This window comes from Salarias fasciatus, chromosome 10 (assembly GCF_902148845.1).
Source record: "Salarias fasciatus chromosome 10, fSalaFa1.1, whole genome shotgun sequence".
NCBI lineage: Eukaryota > Metazoa > Chordata > Actinopteri > Blenniiformes > Blenniidae > Salarias > Salarias fasciatus.
The window spans coordinates 23,262,822-23,284,825 of record NC_043754.1 but is presented as its reverse complement, the minus strand read 5'-3'; positions in this window follow the sequence as shown (position 1 = coordinate 23,284,825).

The following is a 22,004-nucleotide window of genomic DNA, read 5'->3' as shown; positions in this document are numbered from 1 at the left end:
AACACCAGCTACTGGTTGACAGGACAATCGCCCAAGACTGCAAGGCCCGCAGCACCAACCTGTGCGCTGCCTGGATTGATTACAAGAAAGCCTACGACTCAATGCCACACACGTGGATACTGGAGTGCTTGAAGCTGTACAACATCAACAGGACTCTAAGGAGCTTCATTCAGAACTCAATGGGGCTGTGGAAGACAAGTCTAGAGGCCAACTCAAAGCCAGTGGCACAGGTGAGCATCAAATGCGGCATATACCAAGGTGATCCCCTGCCCCCCTGCTGTTCTGCATAGGCCTGAACCCCCTCAGCCAGATCATTACCAAGAGCGGCTTTGGATACCAGTTCAAGAGCAGAACAACTGTCAGCCACCTCCTCTACATGGATGACATCAAACTGTATGCCAAGAATGAGCGTGACATCGACTCCCTGATTCACTTCACCAGGATATACAGCAATGACATTGGGATATCATTTGGATTAGATAAGTGTGGACGAATGGTATCTAGAAGAGGGAAGGTGATCACAACTAAAGGAGTTGAATTGTCTGAAGGGAACATAACAGATGTGCAGGACAGCTACAAGTACCTGGGGATCCCACAGGTAAATGGTAACCATGAGGAGGCAGCTCGAAAGTCAGCCACAGCCAAATACCTACAGAGAGTAAGACAAGTCCTGAAGAGTCAGGTGAATGGCAAAAATAAGATCCAGGCCATAAACACCTATGCCCTACCAGTAATCAGATACCCTGCTGGCGTAATATCCTGGCCACTGGAAGAAATGTAAGCCACTGATATCAAGACAAGAAAGCTCCTTACAATGCACGGAGGGTTCTACCCGAAGTCCAGCATGCTGAGGCTGTACACCAAGAGAAAGGAGGGAGGCCGAGGACTAGTGAGTGTCAGAGCCACTATCCAGGAGGAAACCAAGAGCCTCCATGAGTATACCAAGAAGATGGCCCCCAGTGATGATCTGCTAAGTGAATGCCTCAGACACCAAAAGCCCAGTAAGGAGGAGCCAGAGCAGCTATCATGGGCCGACAAAGCCCTGCATGGCATGTACCACCGACAAATTGAAGAAGTGGCTGACATTGGAAAAACATACCAGTGGCTGGAAAAGGCTGGACTGAAGGACAGCACAGGGGCACTAATCATGGCTGCACAAGAACAGGCCCTTAACACAAGATCAATAGAGGCCGGGATCTACCACACCACACAAGAACCGAGGTGCAGACTGTGCAAAGAAGCCCCAGAGACAGTACAGCACATCACAGCAGGGGGTAAGATGCTGACAGGCAAGGCATACATGGAACGGCACAACCAGGTAGTAGGCATCGTGTACAGGAACATATGTACCGAGTATGGACTGGAGGTCCCAGGGTCAAGATGGGAGACACCTCCAAAGGTGGTCGAGAACAATCGAGCCAAGATCCTGTGGGACTTCCAGATCCAGACTGACAAGCAGGTGATGGCCAATCAACTAGTCATAGTGGTGGTGGATAAACAGCAGAAGACAGCTGTGGTGATAGATGTAGCAATCCCAAGTGATGGCAACATCAGGAAAAAGGAGCACGAGAAGCTGGAGAAGTACCAAGGGTTGAGGGAAGAGATAGAGAGAGTGTGGGGTGTGAAGGCAACAGTGATACCAGTAGTGATTGGGACACTGGAAGCAGTAACCCCCAAGCTGGGAGGATGGCTCCAGTAGATACCAGGAACAACATCTGAAATCTCTGTTCATAAGAGCGCAATCCTCGGAATAGCTAAGATCCTGCGCGGAACCCTCAAGCTCCCAGGCCTCTGGTAGAGGACCCGAGCTTGAAGGAGGAAGGAGACAGACACAATATCGCCGGGGTGGCGAGAACACAATTTCTTTATATATATATATATATATATATATATATATATATATATATATATATATATATATATATATATGTATATGTATATTAGGGGTGTAACAATACAGTACATGTATTTGTATTGAACCGTTTCGGTATGGGCCGTTCGGTTCGGTACAGGACTGTGCACGGGTGAGTTCACGGGCCAAAGTTTGTTTGTTTTTTTTCCCCCGGCTCACGGGCCGGATGGTGCGTGTGTTTACGTTCTGCCGCTAGCATGTGCAGCTACACCTGCAGCCATGATTGCTACTGCTAGCAGCTTCGTCCGTGCTTTACATGTCCGCGTGGCGCATTGGTCCCTGGGACGTAATGTCATGAATTTCTGTCCACGGACGTCCGCGTGCAGGACAGATTTTGTGACTGCGTTGCGCGTATGTGCACGTCGCGCCGGTACACGCATGCGCCAGAGTGCCACAGCAAACAAACCATGACAGACGCTAACTTTGAAAAGTGAGTCTGTGAAGCGAACAGGCTGCAACTCTGTCTGAAGAAACTCAGAGAAAAGCTGGAGGACGGAGAGAGCAGACTCTGTCAGGATGGAGGAGAAGGTCTGTCCCAGAAGAGAGTGTGCGAACTATACCGCGGCTGTCGGGGGGGCTCACTTATTGGGGGTGATGCGCGTGCCTCGGAGGGAATATGTCTGCTTTAAGTGACGTTTAAGGCATAGCGCCCCCACGCTTCAATGGTGAGGACAAGTACTGCATGCAGGTCGGAATCTTTATTAAAGTGAAATAGTGATGCGCAAATCATCCATTAAAATTGGCCTAATTCTGCATATAATCCATGATTATGATCATACAAAATCAATAATAATAAATTAAAGGAAATACATGGGGGAAGCAGCATTTTTCCAATATTTAGGCCCCCCCCCAGAATTTCACAAATCATGTTTTCAGGGGGGCTCATGTCTCATCAAGGGGGGCTGAGACCCCCCTGGCACCCCCATAGTTTGTACCCTGAGTGAAAGTATCTAATCGCTCGTGCGCCGCCCCGAGATTCAGAAACAGAAAAAAAAAGGCTAAATAAACTCTGATACTAAATGATAACGTACTGACAATGTATGCGCCTCATTTCCTATAAATAATCTGAAATAAAGGAGCAGATAAACAATCTAGAGAGCTGGAAAAGCTTCTCGAGGATGTGTGGATCAGTGCGCCTGCATGGAACGTGCACAGCTGAGCCCGAATGCAGCAGGAGAGAAAAGCGTTCGCATCGGTGATGTGCCGCAAAGCGGACACAGACACGCGGACATGGGAAGCATGGACAACAACAAGAAAATATAGGTTTTGCATTTTGTTCCCTACTGTATCGAAACCGAACCAAACCGTGACCTCAGAACCGAGGTACGTATCGAACCGAGATTTTTGTGTATCGTTACACCCCTAGTAGTTACATGGACACATCAGATGAATTCAATAACAGCATTCTTCCATTTCACATCTGGGTATAAACTACACAATAAATCATTATCAGTCCACTCCAGTCCTTCTGCTTCCCTACACACCACTGAAACTTCTCACCAACATGAACCCCTTAATAAAATACTCACCACACCACTACTGAAATAAATGCTAATTGGACTATACTGTATAGCACTTTTTACACTGCTACAGCAGGGCCCCAAAAGCTTTACTCTGTAAATAACACTGAAATTATACAATGGTATTATGCTCAAGTGAAAAACTAAAACAATTCAGATCCCAGTTTAGATTGCCAGTCAATCAAATATGGCTGTCCAGTCACACAGTGAGCTGCTTGTTCACAAAGTCCTCTGTGAATGATGCTCATGTACTGCTCCCTAGTGACCGGACTTGATTAAGTTTTGTTATTGTTGGGTTCATTTCTACAAAGAAGCACGGTCACTCCACAGCTGGTAAATGACAAATTCATCGACGGTTTAGCCTCAGAGGATCTTTGTTCGTAAGTCACCTTGTGCTATGGTGTTGTAGTCATGTTTTATTGAATGATGTTTAGTTTTATTTGTCAGCAGTTCATGACGGGTTTTGAATGAGTGGAGACAGCATGTGATGCTAACTGCTAGCATCTGTGAGTGACTGCTAGGTTATTACAGATATATTTTCTGATGGCTGTTTACAGAAATGCTGTCCTTTAAGTTGAAACTGCTCAATGTGTTGGTTAAGATGTACGTATGTATTTTAAATTAATTAATTAATTTGAATTAATTAGGGTACCGCCCAAGTCGTGACGTTGGTGAAAACCCTCTATATTGAAAACTTACATTTTTTAATGAAATACTGGACTTTGACTGAGGGGGCGGGGGAGTCTGCATGTCACGCCTACCCTTGACGCCGGGTCCGCTCGCAGCACCATCCTGCTGTTCTCCCACTCCTCCATCTCCACATCTACCCTCACTCCTTCAGTCACAGATTGCTCCGGCTCCTCCTGGCCTCCAGTCAGAACTCCACCTTCCTGAGAGTCCAGACCAACAGCTCCACCTACAGGATCTTCCTGAGAGAGAGGCTGCTCCACCTTTGCTCCACCTCCAACAGTCTGCTCTCCATCTTTGCCTTCACCTCCTCCACCTTCTTCTTCTGCTCCAGTCCTCTCTCCACGCTTTTGTTCTTGTTCACCTCCTCCTCCGCTCCTGTCATCTTCTCCCCCTCCTCCACCATCTCTTTCCTCTCCATCACCTCCTCCACCACTCTTCTATCCCTCTTCACCACCTCCTCCTCCGTCACCTCCTCCAGCAGCCTCCTCCTCCGCTCCACTCCTTTCTCCTCCGTCACCTCCTCCAGCAGCGTCCCCCTCAGGACAGTTCCTCCTCAGGAGTCCCTCCTGTCCACACCTGAAGCGTCTCATATTGTCTGTGGTGACGAACAGGGTGCAGTCAAAGCCCTCCATGGTGACTGTGAAGCTCAGGTTTAATTCCTGGTTGTTCTTCAACACCATGAAGAGCTGTCTTCTGTAACTCACAATGGGACGGAATTCAGGGTCCTTACATCCAGAGGACAGCTTCCTCAGACGAGACACCACCTTCCCAAACCTGGACAGGGTGTTAATAATGTCCACGTCTCTGACATACGGAGGAACGCTGCCCAGGATGACTCTTTTAGCCGGTGTGGTCAGAGGCATGACAGGAACCAGCAGTTCTCTGATCACCACACCAGCTGAGGTGACGGTGTTCACTTTTTCCTCCTCAGTTGCAAACATTACCACAGCTCCGTTCATCCTGGCAGCAGATACAATGCTGGCTGCTCCAATAATCCCTGCCACAGCCTAAACACACTCCTCCACTGAGCAGGAAAAATCTGGTTTCACTCTGAAACCATGCTTCCTGGTTAGCCTGGTGTAGTCCATGGTGCTTACAGCTAGCACACTGCTAGCAGCACCACAGACCCACCAGATCAGGAAAAAAGTCCAGACAGGCTCTCAGCCGCCAAACCTCACTCCACACAGCTCACTGAGCTGCAGGAGGGGCTGGAAAATACTAAACTATCCACAAAGCTGCCCTAGGAGCCAGAATGCTGTGGGAAGTACGGTGCACTGAGCCCTGTCCTCTAATGTCTGAATGTTATTCTCTTTAGTCCGTTCATTGCTTTTCACCTGCTGTCCCTCCCTTTGAGGGGGAGTCTTCTCCAGTTTCAGTTGCTGACTCCACTATTACGAGGGCCTACGAACAAGCTCTGTCCGGACCGGGAGGACACTCCTGTCGGTGCTGCCCGTGGACTGGCTTCGGTTCTACTTCTGGGATCCGTGGTTCCTGTGCTGGACCGTCCAACGGATTGTACTCAACATAGTCCGAGGCTTTACTTCTTATTGTCTCATGCTAGCTGTTGCCAAAGCTGTCCGTCCCTGGGAGAGGGATCCCTCCATACTGTGCTTCTCCCCAAGATTTCTTCTTTTCCCACTGGGTTTTTGGAGTTTTTTTCTTGCTGGATGTGAGGGTCTAAGGCGGTGGTTGCTTCGTTTTGTCTCGTTACTGTGAATTTGACATATTAATATTATGCTTATTCACTGTTTGTTTGTTTTTTTTTTAACCAACCAATGTAACATCTTGAAGCCCTCTGAGGCAACTGTTGTTGTGATACTGGGCTATACAAAAATAAATTGATTGATTGATTGATTGATTGGAAACACTTTAAAAAGGTGAGAAAAAGCCTCAAAAACCCACTTTGTCGGGTCAGCCTCTGCACAGCCACTCTGCAGCCTCTCCAGCACCTCCCACTCCCAGCATGCACCGAGAGAGAGAGAGAGAGAGAGAGAGAGAGAGAGAGAGAGAGAGAGAGAGAGAGAGAGAGAGAGAGAGAGAGAGAGAGAGAGAGAGAGAGAGAGAGAGAGAGATTTTTTGATTTTTAAAACACACTTTATTTACAGATTGCAGTGATACAGTGTGTCAGACACTAAAAATCAATCATTCAGATTAAAAAATGTGCAAAATGAAGTTCATCGTTGTCCATACAGCACAGAATGTTCTTAAAACACCAGACCTCCTTAAAAGCATTTAAATCATTGTTTTGTTTAAAAAACCGGTATTCGAGCCAGAGTCTGGATTTGACATTGACCTGCCACACTTCTTTGACATCCTGTCCTTCTCTGCCCTCAACCTTGTTCCTCCTGCTGATGTAAATCGCCATCTTGGCTTCCCCTGAGATAAAATTGAGGAGCTGCCACTTGTTTTTTTCTTTTTGTCTGTAGCCAGCTCCCATGATAAAAGTTCTCTCAGTAAAAGCAACACTAAAAAGACTAAAAACCGTCGTTAAAAGAGTGAAGAAGCCTGTGAGCCTCTTGCACTCAGTAAAAACGTGATAAATAGTCTCTCTCTGATGGCAGAAGGGGCACGTGTTTAAAACAGCAGGGTTGAGAACAGAGATAAAAGCATTGGAGGCGATGGCACCGTGTAAAATCCTCCACTGGAGGCCTCCAGTCCGTTTTCTCAAGGGGGGCTTGTATAAAATCCTCCACTGTGGGCCGGGTCCAGGTCTAGCCTGTCCCAGTCTCTGTGACCACACAGTGGGGGGCCTGTTGCTCAGTCCACCCTTGTGGATGCTCTTCACACAGTTCCTGTAAAATATTTTTTTGTCTGCTTTGTGCAAAGACAGTCTCTCAGGCTGTGTGGTCTTCAGGAGGGGGCCGGACAGATCCCCCAGCTCCAGGCTCAGCAGGACCTCGGGGAAGGGGTCGTCAGCATCCGGGGAGAGTTCTCCTTGGCTGTATCTCCTCAGCAGGCTCCTGTCTCTGGGCGTCAGTGCACTCCTCCACTTCTCCAGGAGCCCCTGGGACACCCGGATGGACTGCATCCCCAGCAGAGAGCCCAGAGCCTGGGCGTCGTTCAGGTCCGGCCCCACAGCATCCACAAGCTGACCCACGGTGAGGGTCCCAGACTGGATCAGCCTTCCGGTCAGGTTGGGGGTCGAGGCTCCGCTGATGTCCAGTCTGGATCCGTGGATCAGGGGTTCTTTCAACAGCCAGTGCAGAGAGTTGGCTTTCAGGCACCTTCTGCGTGAAAACAAGGCCCAGCATTTAAATAAACTCTGGTAAAACGGAGGCAGCCCCTTGAGATTTAGAAATTTGGGATCAGTCAAAAACAGAACATTATCCAACCCCAACTTATTGGCACGCCTCAGGATGCAGCTGGCCACGCCTCTCCACACCAGATCCGCCGGTCCTGCTAGGTACCTCTGCAGGAACTGGAGTCTAAAAGTGGCGGTCCGGCTGGCCAAGTGGACCAGGCCCTGGCCCCCCTCCTCTCTGTCTAAAAACAGCACCCCCTGTGGCACCCAGTGCAGACCATCCCAGAAGAAATCTATCATTTTCCTTTGAATTTGAGCCAGGAGACCTGGAGGAGGGTCTGCACTGGTGAGCCGATGCCACAGCTGGGATGCAACCAGATTATTTAAAACCAAGACTCTGCCCCGAAGTGACATTTTCGGGAGGAGCCACCTCCACTTGGAGAGCTTAGCCTCCACCTTTTCCATGACGGTCTCCCAGTTCTTCTGAACAAAATGTTCCTTGCCGACATAAATGCCCAGATATTTGAGGCCTTCCCTCCTCCATGTTAAATTTTGGGGAAGAACTGGAAGACCGCCATGCCACCTGCCGACAGCAAGGGCCTCGCTCTTCCCCCAGTTGACCCTTGCTGCGGATGCCACATTAAAATCTTTAATAATATTAACTAAAATATCTACGTCCCCTTGATTCCTTACAAAAACAATAAGATCGTCTGCATAGGCCGATAAAATCATGCTTTCACTAAAACCCGGTAAAAGCAGACCCTGCAGACTGGAACGTAGCTTAGAGAGAAGGGGCTCCAAGGAGAGCGCATAGAGCATCCCAGACAGAGCACAGCCCTGCCTGACACCTCTACACACCCTAAAAGGAGCACACAGACTGCCGTTGATCTTCAGCACACTCTCAATGTCCCTGTACAGCACCTGGATCTTAGCTATGAAACCAGCGCTGAACCCAAAACTTTCCATGACCCTCCAAAGGAACCTGTGTTCAACTCGGTCAAAAGCCTTTTCCTGATCTACTGAAATCAGACCAGCATCGATGTCCAAAGAACTAGAGACTTCCAAAACATCCCGAATCAGGTGGATGTTGTCCACCATGGGCCTGCCGGGGAAACAGTAGGTCTGATCCCGGTGGATGACCTGCTCCATAGCCCTCCCCAGCCTGGAGGCCAAGACCTTGGACAAGAGTTTGTAATCCACACAGAGCAAGGACACGGGGCGCCAGTTCTTGATGTCCTGCAGGTTCCCCTTCTTGGGGAGCAGAGTGAGCACTGCTCTCCTGCAGGACACTGGCAAGGAACCAGAGGCCAGACACTCGTTGTAGACGTCCAGGACATCCGTACCCAGGATGTCCCAGAACGCCTTGTAGAACTCGGCGGTGAGCCCATCGATCCCAGGGGACCTGCCCGTTGGCATCGCCTGCAGCGCTGCCCGCAGCTCCTGCATGTCCAGGCAGGCCTCCAGTTCTGTGTTGGTCTCCTCAGAGACCCGAGGCAGTCCCCTCAGGAACCCCTCCAGGAGCTCCTGCTTGAACTCACTCCCGTACAGGGAGGAGTAGAAGCCCACCGCCGTCCTCCGTATCTGGCATGGTTCGGTGATCTCCTCCCCCGTGTCCGAGAGCAGTGCGTGGATCACTCTCCCCTGTCCGGCCTTTTTCTCCAGGCTAAAGAAGAAGCTAGAGGGAGCATCCATCCCTGTGATGGTCTGGTACCGGGACCGAACCAATGCGCCCTGCACTTTAACGTTCAGCAGGTCGGCTAAAGCCATTTTTTTCCTTTTGAGGTTTTCAAAATCACCTCGATTTCCTGTGGACTCACTTAAATGCTCCAGTTCCACTATCTCGGTCTCTAGATCCTTCATAGATCTGGTGATATCACTTGTGACATTGAGGGTGTGCTGCTGACACAGGAGTTTGATCTGCGTCTTACCGTGGTCCCACCACTGCCTAAGACTGCTAAAATCTCCCTTCCTCTGTCTAAAACCCTGCCAAAAAAACATTAAAGCCTCCCTAAAACTTCTATCAAAGGTTAAAACAGAGTTAAAATGCCAGTAAGCGCTCCCTGGCCTCACATCTCTGATAAAAATACTGCTTAAAAGTAGACAATGATCAGTAAAACCAACAGGTAAAATATCACACCTCCTAAAAACATTAAAATGATGCTTAAGACAATAAATACGATCCAGCCTGGCTGAGGAGACCCTGCTCTCTCTACAGTGGGACCAGGTGTACTGCCGACAGTCAGGATGCATCCTTCTCCAGACGTCCACAACGCCCTGAGAGTGGACCAGCTGCTTCAAGACATGCTGAGAGGCTGGATGAGGCTCTGCATGGTTGCAATCTAAAGTCGCGTCTTCCGTGCAGTTAAAATCCCCACCCACAAACAAATAGTGCTCCGACCCACACCCACTTACCACCTCAGTCAGTTTGAGGAAAAACTGCTTCCTCTCTGCACCGGCTGTTGGAGCATAAATGTTAATAAATACAAGTTTAAAATGGTGGAACTGAGCTTTAACTAAAAGCAGCCTCCCCTGTACACAATGCTGGACCTCCAGGGAGTCGGGGTTAAAAGCCCTGGAGAAGAGGAGGCCCACTCCTCCACTGAGAGGAGTAAGGTGGCTTAAGATGGCCTCCCCCCCCCCATTCCCTCCTCCATTCAGCCTCAATGTTAAAATCACTGTGCGTTTCTTGAAGGAACAGGACGTCGATCTTCTTCAGTGTGACTGTCTCATAAACTGACTGTCTCTTTCTCAGATCTCTGGCTCCATTTATGTTTAAAACACCCAGCTTAAAAACATCCATGATAAAAGAGATGTCTAAAACCAGGATAAGAACAAATAAATTAATTAAAAACCACCTGGCTGCCACCCTCATTTAATTGCTTTCTTGCTTTTGTTACCAGTTTCTTCAACCTATCGCTCTCCTGATCAGTGATACCAGACTCCTGCTTATTGCTCATATGGAGCCTGGCCGAGATAATAAAAACACTTAAATCAGGAAAATAATCCCCCACCTTCACCCTGTGCTGGTTCTTGGTCTGGTGTAAGAACGTTTTGATTTTGTCTGCGCTGTATGGTGACCTGTTTTTTTGTGAGCTGCTAAAAGAAACATCACTGCTGCCTGACACACACTCACTGTCACTGTCATCTGAAGCCCGGCTGTCTCCACAACTTTTCTTTGCATCTGAATTCTTACTTTTTTTCTTTCTTTTAGCTGGTTTTACACGTTCTACCTTGTCCTCTTCCATCTCCTCCTCCTCCACCTGCTCAGCCCATGAGGCACTCCTGCCTGCCTCTCCTCCGTCCTCCTCCATCGCTTTTCCTCCCTGTTCCTCCTCCACCTGTTCTTCTATCACTGTCTCCCCCTGCTCCTCCTCCACCACTGTCTCACCCTGATCTTGCTCCACCTGTCCCTCCACCTCACCTTGCTTCTCCTCCCCTCCCTCACCCACTTTTTTTCCTGTTTTTTTTCTTTTTTTCCCTCCACCTCCGCAGTGTTATTTACATTAGTGTCAGTGTCCCTCCACCCGGCAGACTCGCTCTCCTCTCTCCTGCCGTCACCTTCTGCTTCACCCGGTGTATTTACACTACTCACCCCGTGCTCGGTGCTCTCCTGTGGGGCCACGACAGATCGCCTCCTCGGGAAGGTCCGAGGAGCCGCAGTCGGCCGCTTGGACTGAGCCGGGGCCGCCGCGTCCCCTGGGAGCCCGGAGCCGCCGCCGGTGGAGGGACTCCCCAGGCGTTGGCCCGCGGCGCCGGGGCCGGGGCGGCCGCGGCCGCAGCGCCGGGTCCCGCGGAACCCGGTCCCGACAGGTCCGCCTCCGCCGAGCCAGACCCAGCAGAGCCGGACTCCGGAGAGACAGATCCTGCTGAACCAGATGGAGCAGACGCGGCCGGGCAGGCCCTGATGGTGTCCCTCCTGTCCACAGCCGAAGCACTTCATGCCAGCTGAGCTCGTGAAAACAACGTAATCATAATCATTTAATCTCACGCGGAATCGAAGGTTCAGCTCCTCGCTCTGGTTGTTGAGTATCATAAATACGTGTCTTCGGTGGCACACGGCGTTCTTCAGCAGCTGAGACTTACATCCAGAAAGGATGTCCTTCACCGAGGACACCACCTTTCCAAATCTGGACAGCTCGCGGATCAGAAGCTCATCTGGCACGAAGGGAGGGACGTTGGACAGGACGACCCGGACAGCAGGCTGAGACAGCGGCTGGACCGGGACGAACCTGTCCGCGACGGTAATGCCCGACTCCACCACAGCGTTAGCCTGCTCCATCCGGTCCAGGAAGATGACCACAGCGCTGTTCATCCTCGCGACCGACCTAACATTGTCGTAGCCCACTTTCTCCCCCACAGCCAGGGCCACGTCCTCCACGCTGCAGGGGAACTGGGCCATCACCCGGACCCCGTGTTTGCGGGTGAGCTGTCTGAGGTTGGTCATGGCTGCAGCCAGACCTCCCCCAAACAGACCGCAAAACCCACCAAGAACCCAAATAAACGATATAAACTAATAAATGTGCTCTGTGATTAATAAACTACGGTGAATGTGAACATTAACAACTTAAACAAACAGAAAAAACAAGCAAAACGCCACACAACACACACCACGCTCTCACACACTCCAGCCGCCGCCCACTCCCAGCATGCACCGAGAGAGAGAGCGAGAGAGAGAGAGAGTGGTACTGTCCATGGTCCTGAAAAAAACAGTGGTAATTATTTACCATTTACATTGCTTCCCTTCCTCACAAGCACACGCATGCAAACATTAATAATAATAATTAATAATTTTCTCTTCACAATTATCATGGGCAAAAAATATCATGATAATGATATTATCACGATATCAGCAAAAATGTAACTAATAATGGTACAAACATTCAGATTCATCTTTAATTATATTTTTGTTTGTTTTCTCTCTTTTCCCAGATGAATTACATTCAGAATACCTGTCAAATGAGATGTTGAAACAATATGAGAGCAGTAACTGTACAACTGCATGACAAAAGTGTAGTTACACTCAACTAATTAAAATCTGATGAACTGATTAACAGAGGATCCACAGCAGAGGCGTAGGTTACGTCGGGTTGGTGGGTTATGAAAACCCTCGGGCCCTGTTGGGGTGAAATCCTGTACCACCACCACACTGCCGAGAACTTTTGTTTGTTTGTTTGAATCCGAGGCGGAATGAGCAGCAGCTGCTTCTCTCCATCCAGAGGCGCTGCTACTGGCTCAGGCCCCGAGCTGAAGGGGGGCCGGAGGAACGGCTGACATCAGTCAATTTCAATGACAAATTTGAGAGAGAGAGACTGAGAGATTGAGATTGGTTTATTTCGATCATATTGAAAAGTATACCAACCAAAGCAACACCACTGAAAACCAGGTTGACCGAAAAGGTTTAGGCTGAAGCTACATAGCTTATACATGCCTAACCTTCTTCCTGTTCAACATTTATAACAAAGCAAAACAAACAACCAAAAAAAAAACAAAAAAAAAAAAACCCAAAACAATCTCAACAACCAATGAGTAGTTAATATTCCAACAAAGAACTAAAAAGAAATAGAACTGCACAAAATATTCAAAACACATGTACGCACATATATATGTACATAGCCAAATTTACATACATGCACTTTTTTCTTCTCTTCCTTCCTCTTTCCCTTCTATTTATTTATTTTTTAATACCTCCTCTTCTCTCTTCACCTTTCCGTTTCCTACCTTTCCTCCTTTTTTCTCTTTTTACCCTATTTTCCCCCTTTCTTACTTTTTTCTTCCTTCCTTCTTCTCAACTTCCCCTTTTCTTTTTCATCTTTTTCCCCTTCTTTCTCCTCTCTTTTCTTCCCTTTCCTTCCTTCACTTTTTCCTTTCCTCTCTTTCCCGTCTCTCTCCCCTTCCTTCTTCCTGTTCCCCTTCCCCTGTTCTTCTCCTTACCTCTTTCCTTTTCTTCCTTCCTTCTTTGTTTCCTTTTTCTTCCCTTCTCCTGTCCTTTCCTTCACTCCCCATCATAACATCAGTCCAATCTATATTTCAGACACAGAAGGTGCTTTAACTGTGTTTTAAAGAGTCGGACATTTTTACTTTCCTTAATAAACTCAGTTTCACCCCACAGACTGAAATACACATGCTTTTCAGAGTGGTATAGACAGTGGGTTGTTTTAATTTAAATTTGCCCCTGGAGTCATACCCTCCTTCTCTCTCTCTAAACATTTTTTGTATATTACCAGCAAGTAAGTTATTGCTTGCTTTGTACATTATTTGTGCAGTTCTGAATTCTGCTATGTAAATGAGCTTCAATGTCTGGAGATTTAAAAACAGTTCATTCGTGTGATCACGATAACCTACATTACTAACTATTCTTATTGCTCTTTTTTGCATTAAGCACAGAGTCTGTAAGTTGCTTTTATAAGTGTTCCCCCACACCTCCACACAATAAGTTAAATACGGTAGTATAAGAGTGCAGTACAACATGAATAGTGATTTCTGGTTCAGGATTAATCTTGCTTTACTTAAGACTCCAATACTTCTTGCTAACTTCAATCAAACATAGTTTATATGGGGTTTCCAGCTGAAACTGTGGTCAACAATCACTCCCAGGAAAGGATTTTCAAAAACCCTTTCTAATCCAACACCATCAATCGTTACTTCGACTTGCGCATTCAAGTCTATCTTACTTTTACCAAATACTATAAATTTAGTTTTTTTGAGATTCAGTGATAATTCATTAGTGTCAAACCACAGTTTCAGCTTACACATTTCTGCTGAGACAACATCCAACAGCTGCTGTAAATTTTCCCCAGAACAAAAGATATTCGTGTCGTCTGCAAAAATAACCAGCTTCACAATACTAGATACTTTACATATATCATTAATATATAAAGTAAATAATTTGGGTCCCAGAATTGAACCTTGAGGCACACAACATGTAATATCCAAGCTAGTTGATCTGTATTCACCCATTTGAACAAACTGTTGCCGGTTTCCAATATAGCTACTCAACCAATTATACCCTACCCCTCTAATCCCCATCCTTTCCAACTTATGCAATAAAATACCAAGATCAGTTGTATCAAACGCTTTCTTCAGATCAATAAAAATCCCGACTGCATATGTCTTATTGTCAATTGAACTTGTTAATTCTTCCACTAATTCCATTAAAGTCATTGAAGTTGATCGGTTTGTTCTGAAACCATACTGGCAATCCATTAATAGTTGATGCTTCTCAATGAAACTGTCCAAACGTATAACAATATCTTTTCCAGAATTTTTTGAGAATTGAGAGAGTAAGGAAACTGGCCTATAATTAGTGAAAAGATGTTTATCACCAGCTTTGTACAATGGGATCACCTTAGCAGTTTTCATTTTACAAGGGAATGTGCCTGATTTGAAAGACAGGTTACAAATGTACGTTAATGGATCCGCAATATCAATAATTACTTTCTTAATCACCATCATATCAATGCCATTCCAATCTTTTGATGTCTTATTGTTGAACTTGTTGACAATATTAATAATTTCATTTCTATCTGTATTCCTCGAAAAGATTGTATCCGGAATTCTTTCACCTAAGTTCTGAAAAACATCTCCCCCTTGTGGAGGTTTTATTTGTCTTGCTAGTTCAGGTCCCACGTTCACAAAGAAATTGTCAAACCCCTCAGCCACTTCGTTCATGTTGGTGATAGCCTTTTCATTATGAATAAAAAGATCTGGGTAGCCTGAGTTGGTTGTTCTATTTCTGATAATTTTGTTTAAAATATCCCAAGTACCTTTAATGTTATTTTTGTTCTTTTCTAGTATAACATTATAATAATCTTTCTTACGTTTCCTAATAATATCAGTTAACTTATTTTTTGTATGTTTTATATTTGGTTTCTTTATCACTAGTTCTATGTTTCATAAAATCTCTATATAAGTTATTCTTTTTTTTACAGGCATTTAACTTGTGAACCAGGGCTTATCAGAACAGTTTGGTTTCTTTCTACATTGTCGCAAAGGACAGTTTTTGTCATACAGCCGTAGAAATGAATTTAAAAAAGCATCATATGCTGAGTCAACACCCTTCTCTTCATACACATTCCTCCAGTCATGGGATATCAACTCGGTTTTAAATGCATCAAGAGCTTTGTCCGTTCTTACTCTCACAGAGCCCAGACTTTTCCCAACCTTCTTCATGCTGTAATCACAATTATACATTACAAAAACTGGCAAATGGTCACTGATATCATTCAATAATAATCCACTCACTATATTATTTTTCATGTTATTAGTAAATATATTATCAATTAATGTAGCAGAGTGACACGTTATTCTACTAGGATTGGTGATAATAGGATATAAAGCCATGCTATAGATAGCAGCAACAAACTCATCCGGCGTTGAAAGCTTGTCACGATTAAATAGGTCAATATTGAAATCCCCACAAATGAACATGACCTTTTGCTCCATCATTGTAAACGTGTCTTCCATCCAATTCTGAAATACTGCAATGCTGGAGCTAGGAGCTCTGTAAACACAGCTGACAATAGTATTTTTCTTTTTTTCCATAACAATCTCTATGGTTATACATTCACACACATCTTCAATAGCATTAGTCATACCTTCCACAATGTGGTACTTTAACCTTTTATCTACATACAGAGCTGTCCCCCCTCCCATCTTGTTTGTTCTGTTCATGAAATTCAAATCATATCCTTCTAAATGAAAGTCCACTCCTTTTTCCAAGTTAAGTCAAGTCTCTGAGATTGCAATCACACTGAATGGTGTGGTAAACTGACTTACATAATCCTTAATACTTTGGAAGTTCGCATATAGACTTCTGGCATTGAAATGAATAATTGATATACTATTATCTGATTTAATGGTATTAAACTGCTTCTCTGTATAATAACGGCAGTTATTTGTATTACCACACTTAAAGAAATTACTCTCCGGGTCAATATCTTCATCAAAACACATCGAAGACCACTGTTCTTCCACAGGTGTTTTTTGACAACTGAAGAAGACTGCATTTTCAGCCTCCATAGATGTCATTGTCTTTGAAAAAAGTCCTTCATCAAAAGTTTTTCATTCATTAGAAAGAAGAAAAACGAAAAGTATTGCCAATAGAAATTGGAAGAAAAAAAACAAACAAAAAAACGACTTCCCGGATATGTCCCACAACACTGATCCATGCAAATAGTAGCAAATAGAAATAAGGAGAAGTCCACATCCACACAAAAAAGGGATATCCATGCAAAATGCATTGTATTTTGGGCAAAAGAGAACACCAAAAATTAAAATTGAAAGAAATATAAAAAAAGGGAGTACATAAACCATTCGGCTATTTTCCATTGCAGCTTATCTGTAGCCCTCCAGGCCACATCACTCTTAGTGGGGACAGCAACGGTAACATTATCTGGAAGCTTCAAGGTCTTTAAGTTCTCTTACCGTTACTGTCTTGGCTTCCTCAGGAGTAGATCCATTTAGTCGAATTAGCACTTTGCAGTTCCTGGTCCATGTTGATTTGATCTTGCCGTTCTTCTTCAAGATACGGGCCTCCCGTGCAATTTTGGCGTTCTTCTTCGTTAGATGCTCATTAACATTAACATATACCTGTGTTCCTTTCAGCTTCTTCCCCTGCATCAATAAAGCCGTCTTGTCCATTTGGTTCACAAAACGCAAAATGATGACAGGGTTGGTCTTCATGCCCCTCCGAGGTAGCGTGTGACAAGCTGAGATGCTGGTTGCATCGAGGTCAATGTTTTTACTTTTAAAAAAATCCAAAACTTGCATCTTCAGCGTCCTCAGGTCTTCGGCTGGAGCGTCTGCTGCTAATTCCCCTCCTCTCTCCACAGCTTTTGCATAAGAGCGAGGTTGGACTTTTAGTCCCGAAATAACAACATCGTCCATCCTTGAGTATTGCTCCAGGTCATGCAGCCTTCTTTCGAGCTGTACGATAGTTTTGTCCTTTTCTTGAATAATTTCTTTGAGTTGTTTTACTTCACTGACGAGATCCGTTAGCATCTTCAGTTGTTTTAGCACCTTGGCCATATCAGTTGTCAGGGCGCCTACCGACTTACGGAGCTCTTCGATTTCTTTTTCCATCATCGGGTTTGCGCGAGTTTTCTTGCCTTGCGCCTCACTCATTTTACTCACTGTGTTTTCAACAAAAAGTTAGTTTCTGTTATTGTTTGTCGCTGCTGCTGGCGGTCTGTAGGGCGCCGCCATCTTCCCACAATGCCCAGAAAAAAAAAAAAAAATCAAATTTTAAGCGTTACACTAGACGCTGCAATGACAACGTGTCGAAAATCCCCCGCATGGGGCCCTTTCCGATTACTCACCGGTTAGTTGCCAGAAGGTGGCCCCGATAAACGGCGGATATCAGCGACACAACGTGAAACCCCCCAGATACATTACAATGACACGTGTGGAACCTACCTAATGGGGCCCCACTACTACCTGGATGGGTGCAAAATCTGACTACAAGATTAACAAAATCATGTGTGGATAGCAGAGACAAAGCGTTTGTGTGTAACTGGAGAATGACAAGTGATATGCCTACTGAACAATCCCTGGGATATTTTTCTTTTCCTGTTTCCATTCTCTGCTTAAGGCAGATTTTTGTGAAACTCGGCATTTCTTGCAAATTGGCGTGTTGTCAAACTTATCCGCTTCCACTTTTAGGAACCCAAGAAACTCCCACACCACTGACTTCACTTTTTTCGGGTTAGGATAAAGCGTCTCGCTGTCGTTGTCGGCCACCGCCGACATGTTTACCCCCAATTTCCACCGGACGCGAAAGCGCCACGCTGCGCTGCGCAGCGGAGTGCCAGCGTCTTGCTCCGAAATTCAACGCACACCGGCAGCGCAGCACAGCGCCATCCGGATGGGGAGGGCTGCTCCTCGGAGAGGTTCCCGTGCTCTCGATATCACACGAACACCACATGATATAAACTGAAAATAAAAAAAACACACATCATTTTGCTTCTGCAAGGTCATTCTGCTCGTCCAGCCACATTGATCTGTGATTTACCTCCAGCAAGGGTGAGTACATGGTTTATATTGATCTCAAATGAGTGCTTTTCTTTATCCAATAGTTACTTTTGTATGGGTTATTCTATATAAAAACGGTAATTTCCGCATTTGCTACTGTCTGGGACCCTGTTGAGCTGATTCTCGAGCCTCCCGAGGTTGTGTAATAACAACATATAGGAAAAAAGTTACGTCCGTGAGGTCGTGCATTGTGTTTTATTTTGAAACTTCCGGTTTAACTTCCTGTCTGGTGCTTTCTCAATGACAGTTAATTTACGAGGTTTTGAAGCAGCGGCGCAGAAAATAGAACTGGAGCGAATCACCGGTGCCACGGTGCATCGCTTCGCTTCTGAAACGCGGCGCAGCACGGCGCTTTCAAGTCCAGTGGAAATTAGGGGTGAGACTGCTAAAATCTCCCTTCCTCTCTCTGAAAATCTCCCAAAAAGCACTAACCCCCTGATCCCACAGCACGCGTTTTTGGAGCGTTCGGCTGCGTTGCGCTGCGTCGCGCTGGCTGCAGCAAACAGGTTGCCATTGTAGTGGTCGGGAGCAGTTCCACATCCAGCGTTCACTCGCGTGCGTCACCGACGCGAGCGGCGTGCTCAGCAGCGTCCGGGATAAAAATATGCGTCCCACCTATTTTTGGCCGTGAGCGCGTCAAGCTCCGCTGTCCTGATAGCTCCAAACAGGAAAGAGAACTGAAACAACTTCCGTGTTTTCAAAATTAAATAATTTGAAACGTTTACATTTTTGGTTATTGTCAGAGATGTTTACTGAAGTATCTTTGTATAATCTTTAGTACTTATATTGTGCCAGGTTACAAGATATGGTTAGTCATATAGCTATACATCTATTTTTAACAATATTGCATGAACAATAATATATGCTTTTTGTCATAAATAAAAGTCATTACAAATATCCAAAAAACTGAAAATGTGTATATTTCAATATTTGAATACATTTGTGGAGTCAACAAAATAGCATGTGGTTTGTTTTCCATGTAGTGGTTGTAAATGAGGAAAGGCGTGAGGCGCAGTTCTTTAGGTTGATCCAGCACTCAAGATGAGTGTCGGTTAGAACACAGGAGGAGGCAGAGGTTTGGCTCTTCAGATGTGTTTATTCTTGATGCCCGTGATCACAAATCAGTTTCTGGAAATAACAATAATAAAGAAATCAGCTTCAGTCTCTATTTCTCATACATTAAAATAAATCATTCACATCAATCATCAAACACCAACACAAAAAAATACATCATTGAAGAATAACAAACATAGGGGCAAATAAACGCCACCCGCCCGGACTGTGCGGGTGTAGGGACAAACGCTCCCACAACACGGAAGCTAAACTAACTCCACCCGCCACTCGCAGTGTGGGTGAACAAACCAAGCGCTCCCATCGGCGAGAACTCCGACACTCGATTTATCAATTAAGGGAATAAAAACGGATTAAACTACCGGATGACACACAGGCACGACTTGGTCGCGGCAGGAATGCTTGCTGTAAGGAGGGAGACCAGCGCGGCGCAGAAGGAACACAGGGATCACAGCTGATAGGGACAAATGCACACAGCTGAGTGAGTTGCACTTACTTCTGTCATTTACTGAGGATCCGCGGCATCAACCACAACACGCACACGTCTGCGAGGTGGAGGTACCACAGACTCGTAGGCAAAGGATTTAGGTAACTCAAAGAGGGGGATCCGCTAATCCACACGCCACAGCTGACGACCAGTTGTCATTTCCGGCCGCCAGGAACCAACCCGGACACTCCCTAAACCCAGCCTTTTATACAGTGGTAATGTTTATTCCCTTAATACAGTTCGTTTGTGTACTAATTTTATTGTGAAAGGGTAATGAAGTTAACGTGCAGCACAGACGGAGTGGGTCGGGTCCGTGTCCTCTTCCGGATGCGCAGCTAAACTATCGCCATGGATGAAGAGAGACTCATCGTGGAAGTTGAGAAACTGTTTGGCAAAGAAACGACGAATGAATGAGTTGTTGTTGTTCCGGCTTTTAGTACTCTCAGTATACGGGATCTTGAACATCTCGCACATGCGCTTCACAATGTTTTTGGAGCTCTGTGACGGAGCAGAGCGCAGGAGAATGCGTGCAGTGGGCATTGACGCGCGCACACACAAACGGACGTGAACGCGCAGCGGCGCGTGTTGTGGGATCAGGGGGTAACCCTCCCTGAAACTGTTATCAAAGGTTAAAGGTGTAATACAACATTTTGATTTCCGGGTGGATCACCTAAATAATTGGTGGGTCTGTTTGTCAATCATTCTGACGAGCTGCTTTCGTAAGGCGGTTCTACGTGCTTGCGCCCAATCAGCTTCTCCCTTTTGCGCATGCGCATTCAGAGTGTTTATGTAGCCGGTGAGCTTCTGAGCTCGTACTTACCGATGGCGAGTCTGACATAATGAAACTGTAGCTGTTTCGGAAAAAAAAAGCTTTATTTATGAGCGAGGCGGATCGCAGAAACTGTACAGAGCCGTGCACGCCTGAGAAGAGGAGATCGCGCTCGTACACTTCCGCGTTTTCTGGGAGAAGCAGGAGAGCCGGGCGGACGGTCTGGCGCATGCGCGTTGTTCAAAAAGTGAGTAACAGACGTGGGGCTTCGTCTTTTCGAGAAAATGTTGTATTCCACCTTTAAAGCAGAGTTTAAATGCCAGTAGGCGCTTCTTGGCCTGACGTTCCTGACAAAAATACTGTTTAAAAGTAGACAATGATCAGTAAAACCAACAGGCAAAATATTACACCTCTTAAAAACATTAAAATGATGCCTAAAGGGATGCATCCTTCTCCAGACGTCCACAATGCCCTGAGTGTGGACCGACTGCTTCAAGACATGCTGAGAGGCTGGATGAGGCTCTGCATGGTCAAGATCTAAACTCACATCTTCCATGCAGCTAACTCCCTGAACTAAAATAAAATAAGTCAATGGACATTGCATTATACATACTTTTATAAATTCTTGAGTTAAACATTGTGCCAAATGTGACCCTGTTATGTTCAGAATTATCGTGTTTTTTTTGTTTTTTTTGGTTTGTTTTTTAGTTAAAGAAAAATAGGAAGGATTTGTTGGATCACCTGTGAGATCTCCGCCTCTAAGGGGGGCCCTCTTGCGAGGAGAGGACTTTAATCCCACCCACCAGCAGGGAACAAAAGGGGGATCGTCTTGAAACCACCAAATGCCTTGGAAGACCAATTTTTGACTTTTTTTTTTTTTTTGCTTGTTGACTTTAGCAGATGCTGATTTTGTATTACTTTTGTTTTATGACATGGGAGGAAAAGAAAGTGATGCAGAAGGAAAATGTGATGCAACATAGAGGTATAAAAATGGTGTCACTAAATGTCAATGGTATGAACAATCCTATTAAAAGAGGAAAAGTGTTAACAAAATTTAGAAAGGACGAGATACAGGTGATTTTTTTTTTCCAAGAAACTCACTTGTCATCACAAGAACATGAAAAACTGAAAAGATATGGCTACAGTAACACATTCTATTGTTCATATAAGTAAAGTCATGGGAGAGGGGGTGGCCATGCTGATAAAGGACTCTGTCAAATTTGAAGTTATCAAAGAAATAAATGATAAAGATGGAAGATATGCTGTGATGAAGGGAAAGGACAAAA